The sequence below is a fragment of the Neomonachus schauinslandi genome, chromosome X (assembly GCF_002201575.2).
Source record: "Neomonachus schauinslandi chromosome X, ASM220157v2, whole genome shotgun sequence".
Lineage (NCBI taxonomy): Eukaryota > Metazoa > Chordata > Mammalia > Carnivora > Phocidae > Neomonachus > Neomonachus schauinslandi.
In genome coordinates, this window is record NC_058419.1 from 125,801,389 (window position 1) to 125,814,093 (window position 12,705).

Genomic DNA, 12,705 nt, shown 5'->3' on the forward strand with positions numbered 1-12,705 from the left:
GGGTTCACCCCAAATGGCCATCACTCACCCTGAGGCCCCCCAAATCATCCCAAATTTCCATCGCTCACTCCCAAAGCCTCCCATTCACCCCAAATTTCTGCTGGGGATGAAAATGTTTTTCTAGCTGAAGAATCAAATAGGACACAGATCAGCGGAAAAATTCGAACAGAAGTTTAATAACGTGGGCCTATGGGAGAGACCCCGGAAGACAGACCCGCGTGAGCCCCCCTCCCCCACAAGTGGCCGCGGCCACCACGCTGGGTGTCACCTCCAGCTGAGGACGAAGGCAGATGGTGGGGGGTGTTGGGGAAGCTTGGAGGTGTGGGGCGAGGTCCTCCTGCAGAGGTGAGTCCTGGCCGCCCTCCAGGAGGAGAGGTTCTTGGGTTTACACCCCTCCCCCACTTCCTCCTCCCCAGAGGGAGACCCCCTCACAAATGCAGATTTCCTTATCAATGCAAATTAAAAATCAGGACTCCGGATCGTTGATGTGACAAAGATGCAAATCTCAGGGAGGTAAAACTGGTTCCCCTGCATTTCCATTACTCATTACCCTCAGCCCACTTCAGAAACCTCCAGACTCACCCCGAATTTCCATCACTCTCCCCAGACATCCCGGAGACCCCAGACCCACCCCAAATTTCCATCCCTCACCCCTGAGACTCCCAGGCTCACCTCGAATTTCTATCACTTCCTCCAGAGACCCAGGAGACCCCAGACTCACCCCAAATTTCCATCCCCCACCTCAGACAACCCCGAGACCCCAGGCTCATCCTGAATTTCCATCACTCACCTTAGAGACCCGAGACTCACCCTGAATTTCCATCCCTCGCCCCAGAGACTCCCAGCCTCACCTCAAATTTCGTCACTCACCCCAGAGACCCCAGACCCATGCTGAATTTCCATCACTCACCCCAGAGACCCCCAGGCTCACCCTAAATCTTTCTCCCTTGCCCCAGAAAGCTCTAACTCACCACAAATTTCCATCACTCACTCCAGAGATCCCAGAGTCACCCAGAATTCCATTACTCACCTCCAGCGATGCCCACACTCACCCCAAATCTCCTCCCCCACAGAGCCCAAAAACCTCTAACTCACCCCGAATTTCTATCATTCACCCCAGAGATCCCAGACCCACCCTGAATTCCACCACTCACCCAAGAGACCCCCAGGCTCACCCCAAATCTGTTTCTCACCCCAGAAAGCTCTAACTCACCCCAAATTTACATCACTCACCCCAGAGACCCTCCAGACTCACCCAAAATTTCCATCTCTCAGTGTAGAAAATTCCAAACCTGAATTTCCATCCCTCACCTCAGAGACCCCAGGCTCACCCCAAATTTCTATCACTCACCCCAGAGATGCCCACTCACCCCAAATCTCCTTCCCCACAGAGCCCAGAAACCTCTAAGTCACCCCAAATTTCCATCCCTCACCCCAGAGCTGTCCAGACTCACCCCAGATCGCCTTCTCTCATGCAGACTCCACGTGATATTGCAAAATTCTCCTAAAGCCACAGACATGGAATTAGGGGTGCTGCAGGGGATGACTGCTAGTGGAAAAACAAAACCATATTCACTGCAAGGTGCTGTTGTCAAAACTGAAGTCAGAGACCATCACCAAAGACCCCGAATATCTGGGAAGAAGGGGACATGTGCTCAGTGGTTTCCCCATCCATCTCAGAACCCTATAGGCCCTCACTTTTCCAAAGGGGGTCCTTGGACCAGCAGCGTCAACATCGCCTGGGCGCAGGTGAAAGGCAGAGCCCACCGGGGTCCACGTCCCGGAACCCACATTTTACCCAGAGCCTCCCAACCACCTGATTCACATGCACATCAGAGCCCGAGTAGATCTGCGGGATCCGTCTTCACCCCAAATCAGGTTCCAGTGGAGAAGTCCCTTCTTCCCATACCCTGCTCGGAGTTCCTTGGAAAGCATCTTTTTGTTCCTATCTGCTTTGAAACCAGAGCACAGAGCAGATTCCCGAGTCCTACACACGGTTGTTGACATGGGCTGGCGGATTATGAATACGGGGTCGCGTCCGTCCGGGGCTGCTCTGTGGGATTTTGCCATCCTGCCCCGGGGGGCGCAGTGAAATCCCACAGAGTGGCTCTACCAAACCTTGGAGAATGTCCAATACTGCTTTGCCTCGCACATTAAAAATAGTAAGAACAGGCGTTGTCCGAGTTAAGGAATCTGGGAATAACTTTGCCCTTGGGTAATTTTTACAACCTTCCTAGATAGTTAACCTCGCCGAATAACGGGAGCTTCGGGATTCCCGGCTCTGCTCGGCGCCTGAGTGCACCTGGGCTGGTGGCTGGGAGGAGATTGCAAGAGGCTTGCGGGGGCCTGGGGTTTGCAAACACACCAGGACCAAGTCCAGGAGGGCCGAGCTCGGGAGGAGAAGGGACAACCACCCAGGGATTCCAAGCCAGGAGAGCAAAAACTTCACAAAATCCTTTTCCGAGCCGGTAGGTTAAGCTCCGGTGTTGTCCTCAGGGTGAAGAAGCTGGTTCTAATAAGCCAGCCTTGGGGCGGAGTGGGGTGGAGTGGTGGTGGTGGGGGGGGGGAGTTTTCTTGGGTAAAAAATACAAAAGCAAATATTTACTTGGAATGGGGGGGGAAAAAAGCAAGAATGGGACATTTAGAGAAGCTGACAGATGTCACAAAATAACCCAGCATCCAGGAAAGGGGTTTGAGACTTTGGGGGATTTCCTGCTTGGCACGGCTCCATGATGCCTTTCCATAGACTGGCCTCTGGTTGCGTTGTCCCCGTCTGCACACACGCTTCCGGAACCTGTGCGCCAAGACACGTCCACTGTGGGATGTCACCCCTGGACTCTGGCCTTCCCGTCGTGTCCCAGACTCAGGACCGTGACTAATGGGGACACTCATGCCATCCACGTGGCCGGTGACCTTTGAGCTCCATGTAGGCTTGATATGTCCCCAAAAGACCGCACCCAATGCATCCCCAGCCCAGATCCCCCGAAAGCCCACCCCAAAGGGCCCTTGGCCACACCAGACACACAGGGAGAAGTTGGGCAGAAGGCATGTGGCAGTGAAAACACATCGTGGCGAAATGGGGTGGAATGTCGTATTTTGGCCAATTTTACTAAAAGTAGGACCATGTGAAGTCACTGCCAGGCCCATCCCAAGAGGCCACGATGCGTATGCTTCCCAGCAAATGCACCTACCTCTCTCCTCAGGAGTGACTTTAAGAAGGCATAGTGGGTCTTCCCATTGCTGGTGGCTCTCCTTCCAATGTTTGGTCCTCCGCCCAAAAGAAAACCCTCTTCCCATTTTGGGGGAAGAACATGTATGTTAGAAATTCATTCATTTTCAGTTGTGATAAAATACATAGCATACAATTTACCATGTTCACCATTTTTAGTTGCACAGCTCAGTGGCATCGGACACATTCACACTTTTGTGCAACCATTCCCACCATCCACCTCCAGAACTTTTCTTCTTCCCAAATTGAAGCTCTGTCCCCATGAAACTCTATCTCTCCATCTCCAGCCCCAGCCCCAGCCCCTGGCCCCACCATCTACTCTCTGTCTCTGTGGAAGGAACTCCTCTGGGGATCCCGTGTATGTGGAATCACACAGGATTTGTCCTTCTGTGTCTGGCTCATGTCCTCAAGCTCCATCCACGTCATAGCAGGTGCAGAACGTCCTTCCTTTTCAAGGCTGTGTCATATTCCACTGTGTGCTTGGACCACATTCTGTTTATCCATGAATCCGTGAATGAACATTTATGTTGCTTTGTGGATAGCGCTGCCGTGAACACGGGCTGCAAATATCTCTCAGAGTCCCCAGTTTCAATTTTGGGGAGGTCCACAGCTAGACATGGTCTTACTGGATCTTCTCATGAAAGAGAACTCGCCTTTGACTCAATGGGCTATTTTAAACCTCATCGGAGGTCAACTCTCTCCTGTCCACATGCTAAGAGGGGTGTGCAGATCCCAACCCAGGTGGCACAGCATGGGTCATGTGCACCGCGTCCTGCATGTATTTTGCTGATGGCACCTCCGTGATTCTCCTGCATGAGTGAATCATGTTGGCCAACATCTTCAGGTGGCTAATTTGGGGCATCAATCTCTCCATCCCATGAGGGCACGTTGCCCGCTGGTAAGACATCCTTAGGCAGTCAGCCCTGCTTTCCCCAAGCTGCTTGTCACCCCGGCATGGGTGAGCATCTTTACATTTTGTGACATTGCTGGATTTGTTGAACCAATCGCTTCCACGTGATGGACGGTTTCATTCCCCAAAGAGTAGTCATGAAACACCTAAAACTCCCCCAAAGAAGGAAGTCATTGGTTTCTCTCATCTTCCTCTAGAACATTTCCATGGCAAATCCCATGGTTGAAAATTCATTTGCTAATGAGCATCTCCACTTTAAGGTGAAGATTTTATTATTGTCTGAAAACTCCACCCAAGACGGCTTAACCCGCCATGGCCTTTGAAGTTCTCTAGAACTGGAAACTCAGGCAGGATTTCTGCTTGGCAGCCTTGAGGCAGCATTAATTTCTGTATCTAGAAACCTCCATTTTTACAAATGAGACCTTCACCTGACTGGATGAGGCCCACCCACTGTATAGAAGGTGATCCACCTAAATTCTACTGGTAGTAGATGTCAGCCATACCTATGATCAATATGCTCCTGCAACCACTGGCCCCTGACCCCACTCTGTGTGTCCTGCCCTGTGCCCATGTAGGCCAGCATCTGCCCCTCACATCAGGGGGCACTTGGCAAAGTCTGGGACACTTTTAGTTGTCACAACTGTGGGGCGCTATTGGCATGTGGTGGGTGAAGACCAGAGATGCTGCTCAGCATCCTACAGTGCACAGAATGCCCCATATCAGAGAGTCATCCAGCCACAGATGTTGGTCGTGCTGAGGCTGAGAAGTCCTGGCTTAGCATGAGAGATTCTGTCTGCCTATCTATCTATCTCTCTATCTATCATCCATCCATCCAACCATCAATCGACCCATCCATCCATCCATCCATCCATCCATGCATCCATCCATCCATCCATGTACCCATCTATTCATCCATCCATCATATCTATCTATCCATCCATTATCTATCATTCATCCACCCATCCATCCATCCACCTACCCACGTATCCATCCATTCATCATATCCATCCATTATATCTATCTATTATCTATCTATTTATCCATTCATCCATCCATATCTATCCATCATATCTATTATCTATCTATCTATATTTTCTTTTTTTAATATATTTTTTAATGTATTTTCTACCTACAGATGTTTATAGCAGCTTTATTCATAATTGCCAAAACTTGGAAGCAACCACGGTGTCCTTCAGCAGGTGGATGGATAAACAAACTGTGGCCTACCCAAACAACGGAATATTATTCCGCACTAAAGAGAAATGAGCTTTCAAGCCATGAAAAGACATGGAGGAACTTTAAATGCACATCACTAAGTGAAAGAAGCCAATCTGTAAAGTCTCCATCCTGTATGATTCCAACTCCAGGGCATTCTGGAAAAGATAAAACCATGGAGACAGTAAAAAGATCAGTGGTCACCAGGAGTTTGGTGGGGGAGAGATGAGCAGGTGGAGCACCGAGGGTTTTTAGGGCAGTGAAGACATACTATATGATACTATAATGAAGGATCCATGTCATTGCACATTTGTCAAAACCCACAGAATGGGCACTGCCAAGAGAGAACCCTAATATAAACTATTAACTGTTTAGTTAATAATAATGAGTCAATGTATTAATCACATCACATTAACAGTTCATTGATAAAAGTCAATGTATTAATGATAATGTATCACTTATTGGCTCATCCACTCTAACAAATGTAGCACACAAATGTAAGATCTTAACAATAGGGGAAATATGTGTGTGAGCATATGGAAACTCCCTGTACTTTCCACTCGAATTTGCCATAGACCTAAAACCACTCTAAAAATAATTTTTTGAAAAGCCACCTCTGCAGGGTCCCTCCCCACGCCTTCCTCTTGTCCTCATGAATCTTCTGGACTTGCGACCACAGTGTCTGCATATGACCCGTAGGAGTTTCTCCTGCGAATTATAGCATAGGGAACAGATTCTATCTGGAGAGCATGAGAGCATGTGACGAGGGAACAAGGAACAACATCGACCTAAGTATTTCCTTATTATGATTCTGTGCTATGTCTGTTGAGGGGTTTCACAGTTTTGTCTGGGACTTGACCTTTTGAAAAAGATTGTGGGGTCAGCACCCGCCCAATTGGGTGTTGGGATGAAATAGGGGAGGGGGCCGGGCACTGGGGAGCTGGCCAGAGTGTGGTTCTTGACTTGGGTTCTGCTTGCCGTGGTATTCTCTATCTGCAAAGGTCCATCCAGCTGTTCCCTTAGGATATGGGTGTTTATTTTGTAGGCATGTGATACTTGAGTACAACTTTATCTTTTTCTTTTTTAATAATGGACATGAAATTCTCATCTCAAAAGAAAAGTGCCATTTTACTTTATTTATTTATTTTTTACATATATTTTTTAATTTTTATTTTAAATGGGTTCCACATCCAACATGGGGCTTGAACTCATGACCCTGAGATCAACAGTCACATGCTCTATTGACTGAGCCAGCCAGGTGCCCCCAAACATGCACCATTTTAAGGTGTATGATCCAGTGGATTTTAGTGCATTCCCGATGTCCAAACCTACTTGTCCCTAAACATGTTCATCTTCGGGCTCCAGGGTGGCTCAGTTGGGTAAGTGTCTGTCTTCGGCTCAGGTCATGATCTTGGCGTTCCAGGATCAAGTCCCACATCAGACTCCTTGCTCAGCTGGGAGTCTGCTTCTCCCTCGCCTTTCCCCCTGCTCATGCTCTCTCTCTCTCTCTCAAATAAATAAAATCTTAAAAAAAAATAAACATGTTCATCTTCCCAAGAGGAGAACCTTTCCCCATCAGCTGTCACTCCCCATCTACCTCCCCACTGGTACACCCACTGGTTACCAACTTCCACTCCATTCATCTACTTTCTGTCTCTGTGGATTTGCCTGTTCTGGGCATTGCATATCAATGGGATCACACACGATGTGACTTGCTGTGTGTGGCTTCTCTCCCTGAGCATGTTTTTAAGGTTCATCCACATGGTACCAGGCGTTAGAGCTTCATTCCTTTCTATGACAAAGTTACCATTTTGTAGAGAACTCCATTCTTGACAAATTGGGGATCTCTTCCCAAGACACCATACTGGGTCCAGGTCCCCTCAGACTGTCTCATTCATCCTATGTCCCACCATAAACAACCCATTCCTTAGGGAATACACAAAATGTCTTACAAGGATGGAGTGTGGAGCCAGCAATGCCTGGGATGTTAGATGCTGGCCTAGCCCCATCTTTGGCACGGTTCTGTCAATGCAGGAATATTTGGTGCCCTGGGAAGAGCATGGACCAAGCAAGTACCATCAGGGACTCTTGAGACCAGGCCTGGCCCTGACGACCCCCTTTGTTGTATGACTGTTCAGCCATATGAATGAAGTCTACAGGAGGTGGGCCGCCATCTTGAATTTGAGGGCACATTGACAAGAGGGAGACCAGGCTGCTGGAGGATCTGGGAGCTCATGAAAGAATAAAACTTCTTTAGCCTGGAAAGCAGTATTGTATTTTCATCCCCAGTTGTCTGAGAACGGGGGGAAGCAGGTGCCTTTTCTGTCCATTGCAGCCATTCAGAAATGGAATGAGCTGTTCTGCCCATAACAAGCTTGTCGGCCTGTTGAGGTCTTAGGATGATGCCTGTGTGAGTTTCCTGGGGATGCCGTAACAAAGTATGTGCACAGGTGGCTTACAAGAACAGAAATTTACTGCATCACAGTTTTTTTTTTTTTTTTAAGATTTTATTCATTTATTTGTCAGAGAGAGAGAAAGAGAGAGAGAGCACAAGTAGGTTGAGTGGCAGGCAGGGGGAGAAGCAGATTCTCTGCTGAGCAGGGAGCCCGATGCGGAACTCGATCCCAGGACCCTGAGATCATGACCTGAGCCGAAGGCAGACACCGAGCCACCCAGGTGTCCCTGCATTATAGTTGTTGAGGCCGTAAGTCCAACATCAATGTGTTGGCAGGGTGGGTTCTTTCTGAGGGCTGTGAGGGCAAATCACTTCCGTGTGCTCCCTTCTAGTTCTGGGATGCTCAGCTGTTCCATAGCTTGCAGACAGCCGCCTTCTCCCTCTGTCTTCTCATGGTCTTCCTCTGGACATGTCTGTCTGTGTTTCCAAGTTCCCCTTTTTATGAGGACACAAGTCATATTGGATTAGAGCCCACTCAAATTCTCTCATCTAACTCAATTAACTGAAAAGACACTACTTCCAGTTAAGGTCATAGTCATAGGTACTTGGGGTTAGGATTTCAACATCTTTTTTGAGGAGGAAAGTCAACCCATTTCAACATCTTTCAGGCATCTTCCAAAACCAGGAGTGGATGATTCTTTCATGATTTCACCCACCCACCCAACCGTGCATCCATGGATTTATTCATTCACTTATCCATCATCCATCAGTCTATCCATCCATCTATCCACCCATTATCCATGCATCCATTATCCATCCCTCCACCCATTCACCCTTCCATTCAACCTTTTATTCATCCATCCATCCATCTATCCGTTTGTCCATCCACTCATCCATCCATTCATCTGTCTACTCATCCATCCATCCATTCATCCACCCATATACTGATTCATGCATCCATTTATTCCCTCTATCAACTTTTAGGGTCATACACTTTCTGTGTATTGGACACAGGGTAGACACCATGTTCCCGGGAGGTGTAGACCCAGAGTGACAGAGCCCTACCATGTTAAGTCGTCATCACATCCTTTATTTATTTAGGCCTCCACTTAGCTAGTGTCTCACTTGTAATTTTGTTTATGAGACTTTATCACATCACAAATGAAAAAGTTTTCCTTAGTCCAACTGTATTTCCTTCATCTAGGAAAGGTCTGGAGAACTGGTTTAGTTCTCCCACAATTGCCCAGGATGTTGATCGGCAACTTGACCCCGTCCTGGTACTTCTGTGAGAAGCAAGGCTGGGTTGGGTTGGGGGTGAGTGGGGTGGAGCTGGGGAAGACGGGATATTGGGATGGGGGTCAAAAGCAACAGCTCTTGCTCAACTTTTCATTTCGAGGACTCTCTTGTGTTTTTAGAGAATGTTATTCAGCAGAGGCACAATATTGTAATTATGTGGCCCAGAAAAACCATGCAGTTAAGGAGTTTCGTTTTCTTTGTCTTGTGATGTCAGCATTGTATGCAGGTCCATGCTCCATGCTGATAGCCTGTGCTGGCCAGTCCTCGGAGAAGAGAGGGGAAAAGACATAACTGTAACATAAGCACGTGTGGACAAGGCTCCGTTCTTCCAGGTCAAGACGTGTGCAGGCCCGTGTCCATGCATGCACCCTCCGAAGCCAACACCCCCTCCACTCTAGAAGGTTCTGGATTGGACCCTGTGCCCATGCTCATCTTCCAATCTCTACCAAAACAAATTCAATAATGAAAGGGGCTTTTCACATCGTCCTGTAGTATAAAAACCCTGCTGTCCTATATGCCTCCCTCCTAGTGCAGTCCCCTCTTGCTGGGGTGGGGAAATGCTTCTCTTATGTAATGTTACATAAACTTGGGTGGGCTTTTGCTCAGATGAATCTGATAGCTTAACCGTGTTGATCACGACTTTCAGCTGCACCTAGGCCTTTTCACGATTACATCTAGTGTGTTGGGCAGATTTAGAAATAAAGCCAGCCAGAGTCAAGATAAGAGATCATCTCACCATGTACATTCTGACACAGTTAAATACAGCAGGAGCTTGACATGAAAAGCTAGTGGAGGCTTAATCATTTCTAGACCAAATTGTCATTTCCATGAATACTTCTTATCTTGAGTTGATGTAAGAATTAAATGTCTCTTTTAGAAATAACACTAAAGCTTATTAAAAACACGACCATAGAACAATCAAAATGAGTGTGATTTCTTCACAGCAACTCTCAAAGAGAGGTGAAATCCTGTCTCTCTCCTCTTGAATCTGGGCTGGCCCCTCACTTGCTTTGGCCAGTGGAAGGTGGTGGAAATGACAGGTGTGCCATCCAGAACATTCCATCCAATCAAGTCTTCTAGTTGGTGAAGGTCAAGCTCTTGGCTGATAGTCAGCTCAGCTGCCAGGGGTATGAATGGGCCATCTAGAATATTCCATCCTATCAAGTCTTCCAGTTGGAAGGTCCCACTCAAGCTCTTGGCTGCTAGCTCAGCTGCCAGGGGTATGAATGGGCCATCTAGAACATTCTATCCTGTCTAGAGCTCCAGCCAACACCAAGTAGAGCAGTTGAGTCCTGTCAACCCTCAGAATCAGGAGACACAACAACAGCTTGATGTTCATTTAGGCTACTACATTTTAGCATGATTTTTTCCCTTATAGATAACCAAAATAGATGAGCAAAATAACACCTATAGGCAGGATAAGTAGAAATGAATACATGAAAGAAATAAGAGAAACATTCTTCACAGAGAAGCAGTGACATTTTTAGCTACATTCAAACCAATGGCTTACAACCCCATCTGTTTTTTTTTTTTTTTCTTGGTTCCTGACTCATCGCACATGTCTGGCATTGTGAAATACGAACAACACAATATTGGTTTATGGTTTTGAGCAGAGATGATGAACAAAGGTGGTAGAAGGCATGGTTATGTGTCATCTTCGTGAGAGACGATGATAGCTTTCACAACTCACATGGAAAGTGCTTCCACATACAAAAGGGAGTACAGTGCTTGCTGCCGATTTTCTCCTGAATTCCCCTATTTTCTTCCCAAGTGAAAGGGCAGGGCCAGAGAATGTCAGAGATTCAGTGGCAGTTCATCAAGATGGTCCAACTCCAGTGATAATGCTTTTTCCACCCATCAGCCTTCTTGGAGCCGTAATATTCAGTGTGTATAGCAGTAAGATATGGCAGGGACTGTCTCATGGTTATGAGGAAGTATTGGAGGACATCATGTATTCCACATTTCTCCTAGTGCTTCTAGGTACATCCAAAGGACAAACACTCTTTTTCATGTCATAGACTCCATTAGCTATGATAATCCATTTTTGGGAACTACACGTTTCTCTTTCCATAAAGTTCGAATCTCACCAAATCACCATTCCTAAGTCACAGAAGAGCCAAAGCAACGCTTGGCCATTTTCTCAAATTGGCCTGCCCCGCGATTTCTTTTCAAGTTATCTGCCTGCATTTCTCCCTTTTATATGTGAACATCCTGAAATGAAGTTTCCAGAGGGCGAGACCCCCTCGGAAAAGAGCTAGAAAGTCCAGCTTCCCTAGGGCAGCAGGGAAGTTGGGTGGATGGGAGTTAAGGAGATGATACTCACCCTCCAAGGGGGCACTTGTCTGGAGACATTTGGGTGCCATGACTTGGGGATGCTATTCTCATCTGGCGGGTGGAGACCAGGGATGCTACTCAACACCCTACATTGCAGATTATCTATCTACCTATCTATCTATCTATCATCTATCATCATCTATGTATTGATCATCTATGTATGTATGTTTGTATGTATCTATCCATCCATCCATCCATCCATCCATCCACCTTATCTATCTACCTATCTATCAATTATCTATCTATCTATCTATCTATCTACCTATCTATCTATCTATCATCTATCATCATCTATGTATTGATCATCTATGTATGTATGTTTGTATGTATCTATCCATCCATCCATCTATCCATCCATCCATCTTATCTATCTATCTATCATCTATCATCATCATCTATGTGTCAATCATCTATATATGTATGTTTGTATGTATTTATCCATCACCCATCATCCATCCATCCATCTTATCTATCTACCTATCTATCAATTATCTATCTATCTATCTATCTATCTATCTATCTATCTATCTATCTATCAGCTATCAGCTATCACACCAAGGTATCCACATCCTAATCCCCATGTGGTAAACAGAACAATGTCCCCCAAAAACGTCCACATTCAAATCCCTCGAATCTATGAATATGCTACCTTACAAGGCAAAAGTGCTTTTGCAGATGTGATTAAGAATCTGGAGATGCAGAGGATCCAACTGGATTACCCAGGTGGGCACAGGGCCCTCATTTATATGAGAGAGGCAGAAGGGTCAGTGTCAGAGAAGGAGCTGTGACCTTGGACACAGAAGTTGGAGGGATGTGGGTCTAGGAGTCAAGGAATGTAGGCAGCTTCTAGCAGCTGGGAGGTCAAGAAATCCGAGTCTTCTCTAGAAATCCCAGCAGGAATGCTGGCCTGTCACCACCATGATTTTAGCCCAGGGACACCTGTTTGGACTTCTGGTCTTCGGTATGCTCAGGGTAGAAGGATTGCTGGTCAGGGGCCAGGAAGACCTGAGTCAGCCTGCATTTAATAAGTGATTGGAAGCCACTCAGCTCATGCTCAGCTTCCCAGAAACACAGTTTTCATTCTAAAACGAAGTTATTCCTGTTTTTTTTTTGTTGTTGTTGCTGTTTTTTTTTTTGCCTATGTCCTTTTGCTCACAGATTCTGTGTCTGTAAAAGTGCTTTGTACCTATGGCCTGTTTTTACCAGTACGGTAATCACTGTTCGTATTATTTTAAAAAGATTTTTTTAAATTTAAAAAATTTAAAATTTAAATTAAAAAAATTAAGAAAAAAAATTTTTAAGTAATCTCTACTCCCAAACGTGGGG